At 39.2% G+C, this 12,521-nt stretch overlaps 1 pseudogene; it reads left to right on the top strand.

Annotated features, from left to right (window-relative positions):
• The first annotated feature begins 9,588 nt into the window (after nt 1–9,588).
• Nucleotides 9,589–10,771, top strand: LOC147567135 (uncharacterized; annotated as a pseudogene).
• Nucleotides 10,772–12,521: the final 1,750 nt, after the last annotated feature.

Genomic DNA, 12,521 nt, shown 5'->3' with positions numbered 1-12,521 from the left:
AATCCAAAATTACTATTTCCAAAATTTGAAACACTTCTAAAATATCTCAAATTCTTTTTAGAACAATTCTAAAATTTCCAAATTTTGTTTTTCACAAGTTTCCAAAAACTTAAAACAACTCTTTTAATCAGACCATTTTGGATCAAAATTTTAGGTTTTGAAACTCTTTTCAAAAACAAATTTTGAAATCGTTTAACAAATACTTGAATCTTATTCAAAATTAATCAAAATTTTGTGTTCAAAACACTTTTAAACACAATAATCTATCTAGAAAAGCATGGAATTGGTCCAAAACTTAGATAAGATAGGCTAATTGTAAGAGGCTCTGACCCCACTGATGGGTTTTACACCCTTCTACTAGTGTTTATAGCGGAAATAAGACATCTAATGTCTACACTAGTATTCCCAAGGATCATATGCATAAGCCCATAATAACACTAAGTAAAACTAGAAAGATAAATACCTTATTCGCTAGTTTTCCCTTGAACCTTTCCAATTGCTTATGAGAAGACCAACAACTTCAAGCGTAGCTCCTCTACTTGGGACACGAGCAGTCAACTTGATCTCCCACCTTGTTGTTTAGCTAGCACACCAATGGTGGTTGGAAGAAGAACTCCTTTCTTCTTGACTAGATAGATAGTTAATGGGAATTTGCTCACTTTCTCCTCTCTACTTGATATGGTAGAGTAAGAAAGCTTAGAGAGAAATTACACACCTTATTCTCTGCCCTAAAAGTGTTTATATAGAACCCTAATGAGAATACACCTCCTCAAAGGTTTCCTAAAACACCCTTTAGAATAAGATTTAAGGAAATAGTCGAAAATAACATCTAATGATATTTTCTCAATTCCCTAGTGAGGAAGTGTTCAAACACCACTAAATTTTGCATGCATACTTCTGGACATGTCATAAATCTCTCCTCAAAATTTCAGCTCAATCCGAACCCTAGAAGTGCCTGAATCGGCTAAGGCCCAAAAACACTGTTTTTGGTGTTTTTGTACTATCTTTGCCTAATTCCTTTTTAGGCCTATGAGATATGTTTATGGGACATTCCCATTGTTATATCTCACTCCCACTAGTCATTTCCTAGATCAATTTGACACTCTTATGTGTAACCCATTGTAGGATCCGATCGAAGTTAGCCGCGAATTAGTTCGTAATTCGACGATCGTAGTTGGTCTCTAGCTACAACTCTACGATCCCTAAATCAATCGGACTTGATGATCTTCCACATCAATTGTCCTATTCGAAAAATTGTTCGCATTGTTACCTTGGTCGAGGGACATCTCCTTCAACTCCTTCATTAACTTCAAACTACTAAGAAAGGAAACCTTTCCATCACTGATTATCTTCTTCGTATTAAGTCCATCTCTGATTCTTTAGCTGTTGTAGGCCATCCAGTATCTGATTCTGAGCTTGTTTTAGTCATTCTCTCAGGTCTTGGACCAGATTTTGAAGGTTTTGTAACCTCCATTACCACTCGTATTGTTTTACCCACTTCTTCTAAGTTACACTCTCTTCAGTTAACTCAGGAATTTCGCATTGATCTTCTTCAAACTCAAAATATCCAACCTGCTGCTCTTCTTTCTCAACCCTCCTTTAAACCTCGACCTTCTTCTTTCTCATCTTCTCGAGGTAACAGAGGTCGTCATAATAGTAACAGAGGTGGTTATCGATGATCAAACAGAGGTGGTTTCTCAAGCATAGGAGGATATCAAAGACAACCCTTCTCTGTTCTTGGCCCTCATCCTCAAGTTGTTATTTGCCAATACTGTGGCAACACATGGCCATACAACTCGCCAATATTTCAACTTACCTCAACTCAATGACATGGCTCGCTCCTTTGCTTCCATGGGGATTAACTCTGTTTCTGCTGATCCCAACTGGTACTTAGACTCAGGGGCTACTATGCACATCTCGTCTGATGTTGCATCTACCTCATCTCATTCTGAAGCTCCTATTCCTGAACATGTCATGATGGGAACAGGTAATGTCGCTTTTGTTTCAGGTATAAGAAATATTTCCCTTCCCTCCTCTTGTGTTTAATCTCAAAAATGTTCTCATTGTTCCGACCTTTAAAAAGAATCTCGTCTCTGTGTCTCACCTTCTTCGTGATTTTAATTGTTTTGTTGTCTTCCATCGACATGGATTCTATGTTCAGGACATTCCCTCAGGGAGGACTCTCCTCGTTGAAACAATTGATGATGGTCTGTTTCGTGTTTACCCAATCAAAGCCACTTCAACTCCAACCTTCTTCTTTGCTTCATCACTGTCTTCTACTCCTTCAGCAAACTCTGAAGTCTGGCATTGTCGTTTAGGTCATCCTCATCTGCACATTTTCAATTCAGTAGTTAAAAACCATGCTTTACCTATTAAAAAGTTTGTAATGAAATCTATTAAATGTTCAAGTTGCATTTCAGGCAAACATCATCGTCTCCCTTTTAATTCAGTTGTTCATAACTCTTCTGCTCCTAATGAACTTGTACATTCTGACCTCTGGGGACCATCTCTAATCCCTTCTAACTCTGGTCATCGTTATGTTTTACTTTTGATTGATGATTATACAAGATTCACTTGGGTTTACTTTTTAAAATCAAAATCAGAGGTTCAAACCCATTTTCAAAACTTCAAATCATTTGTGGTAAACCAGTTTTCTAATCCAACTAAAGTGTTTCAGACTTATGGAGGTGGTGAGTATGTCAGCTCTGCTTTCTCAGCTTTTCTTGTTTCTAATGGTATTCATCATCGTCGTTCTTGTCCTCATACCCTACAACAAAATGGGGTAGCTGAGCGCAAAATTAGGCATTTGGTCGAAACCTCTATCAATCTTCTTCATCAATCATCTCTTCCTCAAACCTTTTGTTTTAAACTGCTATCTACACCATAAATAGATTACCTAGTTTTACTATTAATGGTCTCTCTCCCTTCGAAAAACTCCTCAACACTAAACCCAATTACAATGAACATCGTACTTTCGGTTGTCGTTGCTACCCTCTATTATCTCCCTATCAATCATCGAAATTGGATGTGAAATCAAAACCTTGCATCTTTCTTGGTTATAGCCCTAATCACAAAGGGTATCGCTGTCTTGATGAGTCTTCTTCTCGAGTTTACATTTCCCGCCATGTTCTTTTTGATGAAGAACACTTTCCTCTTTAAATTTCTCAGAAATCAAATACGAAAAACCCTAATTCTAACGTAACCCTAAATTGGACGTCGGTCTTGTTTTCCTTACTTTAGCCTCATCCAGTCGTCCAGCTGTCTCTTCTTCTGTACCACGTCAGACCACTATCTCTATTCGTACGCTGCCAGCTGCTATTCCGTCTACAGCTAGTGGTCCCTCGTCTGCTGGTGGTCCCACATAACCACGCACTTCTGTCCCTCCTTCAAATGTTTCCACCACCAACTCCTCTGACCACTTGTCCCCTTCACAGCCGTTGGTGTCCGCCACTTCACCAACACAGGACCACGTGTTGGAAAATCCCTCTTTTGAACAACAAAACCCTAACGAACCAAATCATCCTTTTTCCTCAGTTATTCTGTCCTCTTCTTCTCAAATTTCTTCTGTCCCTCATGATGATACTAATCCTTTCGTATCGTCTAAACCTAATTCTTCATCATCCATTCATCCCATGATTACAAGGAGTCGTGATGGCACACGAAAACCAAGAATCATTCTTACTACATCTCCGATTTCTTCACTTCCGCTGCAGTTTGATGAACCCTCCACCTTTAATCAAGCTTCGAAACACAAACACTGGGTACAAGCTATGGAGGACGAGATTAAAGAACTTCATAAGAATGAAACATGGTCTTTAGTACCTCCTCCTTCCAATATCAACATTGTCGACTGCAAGTAGATCTATAAGGTAAAACAAAAGGCTGATGGTTCAATTCAACATCACAAAGCACGATTGGTTGCTAGGGGTTTTACTCAAGAACAAGGGGTCGATTATGATGAGACTTATAGTCCGGTGGTATGTCCAGCGACAATTTGATCAGTACTCTCTCTCGCTGTCACAGGTAATTGGAAAATCAGTCGATTGGATGTTAAGAATGCGTTTTTGAATGGTGATCTTGTTGAGTATGTTTATATGACTCAACCTAAGGGTTTTGAGAACAAATCTTTCCCAAGTCATGTTTGCAAGCTTCATAAGGCCATTTACGGCCTCAAACAAGCCCCAAGGGCATGGCACTCTCGTTTTAGTTTCTGTCTTCTTCAATTTGGCTTTACTCAATCGATTTCTGATATCTCTGTGTTCTATTTTCGTTCTTCGAATGATCTTATTATTTTACTTCTTTATGTTGACGACATTTTAGTGACTGGTTCTTCGGATTTGTTAATCAAGAAATTAATCTCTCGACTGAAAGAAACCTTTGAGATGACAGATCTTGGTAACTTAAGTTACTTTCTAGGCACGGAAGCAAATCGAACAGTTGATTCATTAGTCCTCACTCAACAAAAATATACGATTGATTTATTGAAGAAATCTGGGTTACTGGATTCCAAACCAGTACATACACTAGTTCTCACCGGCAACAAATTATCAAAATCAGATGGAGATTCTTTACCAAATCCTCTTATCTTCAGAAGTATCGTTAGAGATCTCCAATATTTGACTCTTCCGAGACCAGATATTACTTATGCCGTTAACCAAGTTTTGAAATTCATGGCTTCTCCTTCTATTGTTCATCTAACGGCGGCGAAACGAATCTTACGTTATCTCAAGGGCACCATTACCCACAGTCTCTGTTTCCGGCGAGCCACATCTCTCCCTAGCATTGGTTATTCGGATGCTGACTGCGCTGGGTCTCCAGACGATAGAAGATCGACGTCTGGCTATAGTATTTTTCTTGGACCCAATCTCATTGCTTGGGCCTCCAAGACCCAACCCACTGTGGCCCGTTCATCAACTGAAGCTGAGTATAGGGCCGTGGCCCTCGCCACGACAGAATTGATATGGTTGGAGAATCTTCTATCTGAGTTGGGTTATAAACAACCCACAAAGACTAGCACGTGAGGTCGATGAGATAACACTGTTTCATGGGCTACAGGAATAAAGTATTCAACTTGACTATGTGAGTGTATTATTAGGAATATACACTGGATAACCCAAGAATGAGAAGTACATCAATAGTGATGGACGTCAAACACTTCTCATTGACAAAGTTGGAGAGATTCCTCAAAACATGAGTGCTTCACTCATCTTATGTAAGGAATGTCTAGCTTCAATTCCGTTAAATGCCGCACTATAAAAGGAGGTTATAAAGGCAGACACTGGATCATGCATGATAGACATGAAGCTGAGTGGGAGTACAAGAATAGATTGTGTCGTCCTAATTAAAAAAAGTATCTCAAGGCTACTTGATGAGTAGCAACTGAAAATTCGTGGTCGCGCTCAAATGGATTAAAAGTTAATCATTTAGTTTGATAGTTGTGCTCGGGATCAAGAAAGTTTGAAAGATGTGACGTAACAGATGTTATACAAATTGACACGAAAATCGAGCATTGCACTTGTTCTAAGTACAAGTGGGAGACTAAAGAAGATGTCCTTCGACCAAGATGCAATACGAGCAATTTGTCGGATATGATAATTGATGAAGAAGATCATCAAGTCCGGATGATTTAGGAGTCCTAGTGTTTAACTAGCAACGAACTACGATCGTCGAATCACGTAGCGTTTCGCGGGTAACTTCGTCCGGATCTTACACCGGGTTACACAAAAAGTGTCAACTTGATCGGAAGATATGATTAGAGGGATGAGACATATATGCATGGGTTAGACCCATAGATATGTCCAAAAGGCCTAAAAAAAATTTATGCAAAGATATTACAAAGGGCCGAAACAAGAGGGTTTTGGGCCGAGCACTTAAAAAAGTTTTAAGGCCCATTATAGGGGTCGGCCAAGCTTGAACGACCACACTATATGAACCGGCCAGATCTTCCCTTTTAGGGCATGTCTTGGCCAGCCAGAGTAAGAGAATATGGAAAATAGAAACTAGTTTCTATTTTCGACTATTTCCTTAATTTTATTCAAAAGGGTTTTTTGGGAAACCTAATTAGAGTTTTACTCTAACTTAGGATTTTATATAATGTCTCTTGAGACTTGAATAAGATGTGAAAAATTCTCAAGAAGCTTTCAATCTCTACAACATCTAGTAGAGAAAGAAAGAGAGATAATTCTCGTTACTATCTATGTAGTCAAAGAATAAGTGTTCTTCAATCTAACCACTATTGGGTTCTAGCTAACAATAAGGTGGGAAGATCAAGGTGATTGCTCGGTGCCTGATGTGACACTAAAATGTCACATTTGGAGAGCCTAACTTAGACTAATTATTCCTTTTCGAGTGTTATCAATAATATTTTATGTGTTTTTCATGTTAGGTACCTATTTTGGAGTTAGACATGAAAATCAGAATAAAGGGAACGAATTGTCACTATCATTTCATGTGCCGAAAACGAGAGAAAATGACTTCAAGCAAATCAAATTACAAGTGGAAGCGATGACGAGTCCGACGGTGAAAACGGAAGTCAATTCCGAGTTTAGAAGGAAAAGATATGAAAGAAAGAAGCCAAGGTCTTTATTTGAAGGCACTCTCCTTTGTTTCTAATTTGAAGTCAAGCGAAGCCCAAAGACAAGCCAAAAGCCCACAAAGAAAAAGAAGAAGAAAGAAAGATGTAGAGATTTTATGGGCACCCTTCTTTATGGTCCAAGTCAAAATAGCCTTATGGGTTTGACTAAGTCAAGGGACCCTAGGGTTTGAGTAGTAAACACAAGTTGGGAGTTTACTATTCATCATCTTCTTCACCAAGGGAGAGAGGAGAGAGAGGCTAAAGGAGGCTAGGGTTTGGGTTCTTCACCAAGTTCTTCAAGAGTTTCAAGGTTTGAGAGCTAGAAAGAGAGAAGGAAGGAGGTGCCGGCCAAGCTAGGCCAGCCAACACTAAGACCGACCAAAGCTTGGCCGGCTCGGGCTGAAACAAGCACGGGAGCAGCTGCGAACTAGCACCACTCGGACGGCCATGGAAGCTGCTCGGGACAGCTTCATCAACAGCTGCAGACGCGACCAGCAGCTGCTGTGGACGCGACCAGCAGCTGCTGTGGACGCGACCAGCTACACGGGACTTCAAGGACGCGTCCAGCAGAAACTCTGGCAGCAGCTTCCTCTCGGCAGCAGCTTCCTCTCGGCAGCAGCTTCTCTCCAGCTCGAGGCGCCTTCACGGGATGCGGCTGCAGCTCGGACGTGCATGGGACGCGCGCACGGGGCTCGGGACAAGCTAGGGAAGGCCGGACAACACCTCATTTGGTCGGATCTTACCATTTGGCCGGATTTCTTCTTGTCTTTGGCCGGATTCTTCTATGGTTTCCGGCCACTTTCTTGGCCGGAAACCTTAGGGCTTTTATTCCCCATGTCTTTGGCTAGCTACCCATGTGGTTTGATTTGGTTTTGGGCTAGAAATTACTAGAGAGAGAAAGCTAGGGTTTAGCTTTAATGGAGGTTTGTGATAAATGGAGAAGATGATGGTGGTCGCTATGGGGAACCCAGAATTTGCTAAGGGGAGATCGGCTGCACCTTAGAGACTCATATTTTCCGACGATCTTAGCCTCGAACCACATCGAAAAAGGGGGATTCTCTCATCATTTTCTTTCCATTTCTTATTCAATCACCATGTTTAGCTAACCTTAGTGTGTCGATTATATGAGATGAAATGTGATGAATTCGTGATTATGTTTAATATGATTTGATGATTTGATTATAAATTGATGTTCATTTATTTCGATTATCGTTTCGATCGTATTTTCATGTGTCTTGTCAAGCACTTCGCATAGTTAATAGACGAAACGAAGTATTCGACATCGATCGTAGTCTAGGTCATAATTTCATGTGTCTTGTCATGCACTTCACATAGTTAGGCGACTAGACAACACTTTCGTTGACTCGGGATTAACCGATTATGATGTTTGTTTGACTAAGTATGATCTCCGGATATACGTAGTGCTTATAGATGTCACCTTAGGAGTCGAACATCGATTATACTTTGAAACATTAAATCGGACTACATATAGTCGTAGATTTATCATTATTATGGATTCCCGGGTTCGACACCTCTCTCACTTATTTGTTGCTCGAATCGAGTCTTACCGTCTCCCGACTCTTGTTTCCTCCGACACTTCTCTCGAATCTCTCTCGCCCGTTTACTTTTATTGTTTAGTTTAGTTTATTTTACTTGTTTGTTTTATTCTCTTATCACCTTATTCGATCAAACCCCCATTTATCTTTGTTTCCTTTCCTTTTTAGTCTAAGTTAGCTTGAAATATCTAGACCGAGGGACAAGACCCTTCGATATCCAAACTACCTTTCCTATCCTTGGATCGAACCCGGCTTTGCCGGATTACTACTTGATACCTCCGCTTGGGTGTGTAACCTTTTCGGGTGCATCAGTGCCCCAAGTAGAAGAGCTACAATTGGAACTTTTGGTTTTCTCAAAAGCATTAAGAAAGGTTCGAGGGAAACTAACGATTAAGGCAATTTTTGACTCTTAGTTCATTATTAGCTTATGCATGAGATCCTGAGGATACTAGTGTTAGACATATTAGATGTCTGAGATTCCGCTACCAACACTAGGAGACCACATAACCCAACAAACATATATTGTGACGCATATAGATTCGTGTATGTAAAGTTGATATTTGACTATATTTGGCCTTCCACGTCATGATTGTACTCTTCGGATATATATGAGTTGGAGGAGACCGAGATTGCATTGGCTGATGTCATAGTTGAAAGAATTTGGCAGTGCTCTTAGGATAGTTCGACGATCTCAGATCATCAGTCCTGAAGCAAGCGATAAACAAGAATTGATCTATTTAATTTTAAAGGTCAACTTATAGCTATAATCATTAGTAAATTAGTTTACATTAGTAACGAGTAGTTTCTGTAAAGATCCTTATATTATATATTATTGTGAAGATATTACATATTATTATGTTGCTGTAATTACTTAGATAATTATATTTTTAGTTTAAGGAATTCTCATATATATATATGAGCTATTGTATATTCAAAAAGAGTATGAATAAGAAATAAAAGAAAAGTTATTCATCACCATTTTCAACTTGGTACCAGAGCTATGAGTTCGTTCATAAGAAGAGGAGGAAAAGATTTATTTTTCTTCAATTAGTACAGCGGGAAACAAGAAGAAATCTTGTCTTACAATTTTATTTGAGCACTCTGAATTTTCCAGAGCAATAACAAGTCCTGAAATTGGGATTCAAAAGAAAGAGTTGGGTATTGGATTAGAAGTATTACGCCTACAACCTCCATTAAAAGTAGGGTATTTTCTTTCTCTCTCTAAGATTATTAAGCTCCTTTTTTTTAACCTCTCTCATCTTGTGTAGAGGTTCTTTATTTACCCTCTTGTTCTGATTTACTATACAATTCAAATCTGAAGTGTTATAAAAAAAAATGAGTGGAAAAGGTATTTACTCATCTGGAACAAAATCAGTTCCAATCATGGTGCATTCAGAAAGTATATTTAATGCAGGAATCATTCTTACTGAATCTAATTATGATATGTGGTCCCAATTAATGGAGATGCATCTCGCCGAAAGAGAAAAATTATCATTCATACGAGGAAAGACAAAGCCACCCTCAGAATCAGATGATGGCTATGAGAAATGGTATGCCGAAAATCAGAAAGTGAAGAGATGGTTATTAATGTCTATGACTCCTGAAATCATGAAACGCTACATACGCTTACCCACCGCCCAAGAAATATGGAGTGCATTATCAAGGGCCTTTTATGATGGAAGTGATGAACTCCAAGTATTTAGTCTGAATAAAAGAGCATTTGCTGCAAGACAAAGTGGGAAGTCTCTTTCTGAATACTACGGGGAGATAACTGAGATTTTTCGTGAATTAGATCATCGAGATAAGGTATTATGAAAGATCTCGATGACATTGAAGCATATCTAAAATCAACTGAACGACTACGAGTACACATCTTTCTTGCTGGGCTAGATGGTGATTCCGAACAAATTCAAGGAGAAATTCTACGTAAAGATCCAATTCCTGATTTAGAAGATTGTTATGCTTTAGTTCGACGAGAAGCAGTACGTCATGCTACTTTAAAAGGAGATTCTGACACATCAGCCATGGTAGCTCGTCAACGACAAAACTGGCAAGATAGATCCAAGGCTAAGATGAACACTACTGTTGATAAAGCAAAATTAAAGTGTCATTACTGTAATAAAATTGGTCATTCAAAAGACCGCTGTTTTGAACTTGTAGGATATCTAGAATGGTGGGAGCACACCCGCGATCAGAAGAAGAAGGATTACAAACAGGTCTCAACAGCAGCTGTTGCTGATATAAAGGATGATTTTGCTGAAAACGCTTCCGCTTTGGTGGCTGCTACAGAAAGTGATGGTAAGGTTTTTTCTGCATCTGTTAAAGATAGTACATGGATAATTGATTCTGGTGCAACAAATCATATGACTTATGATTCTAGACAGGTGTCATTAGTTGGACAATCCTCACAAAAACTTGTTTCCACAGCTAACGGTAACACAACCCCAGTTACTGGGGAAGGGTCTTTAAATCTCACCGACACTTTACATTTAGATTCTGTCTTAGTTGTTCCATCATTAGATTATAATCTTTTGTCGGTCTCTCAAATAACTAAAGCTTTATCTTGTGTTGTAATTTTTTGGCCTGATTTTTGTGTGTTTAAGGACATCCAAACCAGACAGACGATTGGTTGTGGTATTAAGCGCGGACAGTTATATTACTTAGACTTGCAGTCTAATGATTGCGACAAATTGCGGCAAGCCCTAGTAGCGCAAGGGTCTGAGGGGGAGAAGAATAAATCAGAAATTTGGTTATGGCATCGGCGTTTGGGACACACCTCTTTTGGTTATTTAAAAAAATTATTTCTGAGTTTATTTATGAAATTCGATGTTTCTAGTTTTCATTGTGAAGTATGTGAACTAGCAAAAAGTCACCGTACTTCGTTTCCATTGAGTTTGAATAAAAGTCCATCTCCTTTCATGGTTATATATTCTGATGTTTGGGGACCATCTAAAGTCTCAACTATGGGTGGATCACGTTGGTTTGTAACATTTATTGACGATTGCACAAGAATGACTTGGTTGTACTTGATGAAGTCGAAAGATGAAGTTGGCTTATTATTTCAAAAATTTCACAAGATGATCAAAACGCAGTATAACAGAACGATACAAGTCCTACATAGTGACAATGGTGGAGAATATAGAAGTAGTGATCTTCAGCGGTACTTGGAAACACATGGCATTGTTCAACGTACTACTTGTTCATACACACCGCAACAAAATGGAGCGAAAAAATCGACACTTATTAGAAGTAGTCCGAGCTTCATTATTAACAGCTCAGATGCCACTATCTTATTGGGGAGAAGCAATTACATCTGCTGCCTATTTAATAAATCTGACCCCTTCAAGCTCAATCGAATTTCAAACACCTCTTCAAGCCCTGTCGAATATTGTCGTTGCACCAACTGTCCCAAATCTACCCCCTCATATATTTGGTTGTGTGGCGTTTGTGCACCTACACAAGCATCAATGCAACAAGTTAACTCCCCGTGCTTTACGTTGTGTCTTTGTTGGATATGCTCTACACCAAAAAGGATACCGATGTTATCACCCTCCAACTCGACAAATGTTCGTTACGATGGATGTGGTGTTTCATGAAGACACAATGTATTTTTCATCTGTGTCTGAATGTGGGGGAGAATATCATCAAGAAATTCAGACTCTTGACTATGTTTCTCAAATCTCAAAGGAAGGTGAATCCGAACTCTATGAATTTGCGAATCGAGAAATGGGTGAATTGGATTCGAGTGGTAGAATTTCAGAACCTGGTAGTGATTTACATCCATAAATTGAAGAAAGAAGAGCGGATGAGATAGAAAATATAAGTCAATCCCCATCAACAAGTGAACAATTTGGGCCTGAAAATACGTGTACTACAATACCAAACCAATCGTCGTCTGCGGAAGGTGTTCTTAATCTAGAGTCTGAACCACAAAAGAGACAACTACCATCTCGTCAAACCAGAGGTATTCCTAAACCCACATATGAACCTGGATTGTCTAGTAAAGTTAGGTATCCTATGAGTAATTATGTCTCTAATCATCGTCTGTCTGAATCAAACAAGTCATTTGTAAATCAATTATCTCTTGTAGCTATTCCTAACAGTGTGCAGGAAGCCTTAACGGATCCAAGATGGAAAGCAGCTATGAATGAAGAGTTAGAAGCATTGCAGAAAAACAAGACATGGGATCTAGTGGAATGTCCACCTGGAAAGAAGCCAGTAGGTTGTCGGTGGGTCTATACTGTGAAATATAAAGCAGATGGCAGTGTTGAACGCTTTAAGGCTAGACTAGTAGCAAAAGGGTATACTCAAACTTATGGGATTGACTACACAGAGACATTTGCTCCTGTAGCTAAGATCAATACAGTTCGAGTACTATTATCTTTAGCTGT

Source organism: Eschscholzia californica, unplaced genomic scaffold (genome assembly GCF_041429995.1).
Source record: "Eschscholzia californica isolate CP2 unplaced genomic scaffold, dmEscCali1.0.p SCAF_1, whole genome shotgun sequence".
Classification (NCBI taxonomy): domain Eukaryota; kingdom Viridiplantae; phylum Streptophyta; class Magnoliopsida; order Ranunculales; family Papaveraceae; genus Eschscholzia; species Eschscholzia californica.
The sequence above is the reverse complement of the archived record's forward strand: the minus strand, read 5'-3'. Positions and strand labels throughout refer to the sequence as shown.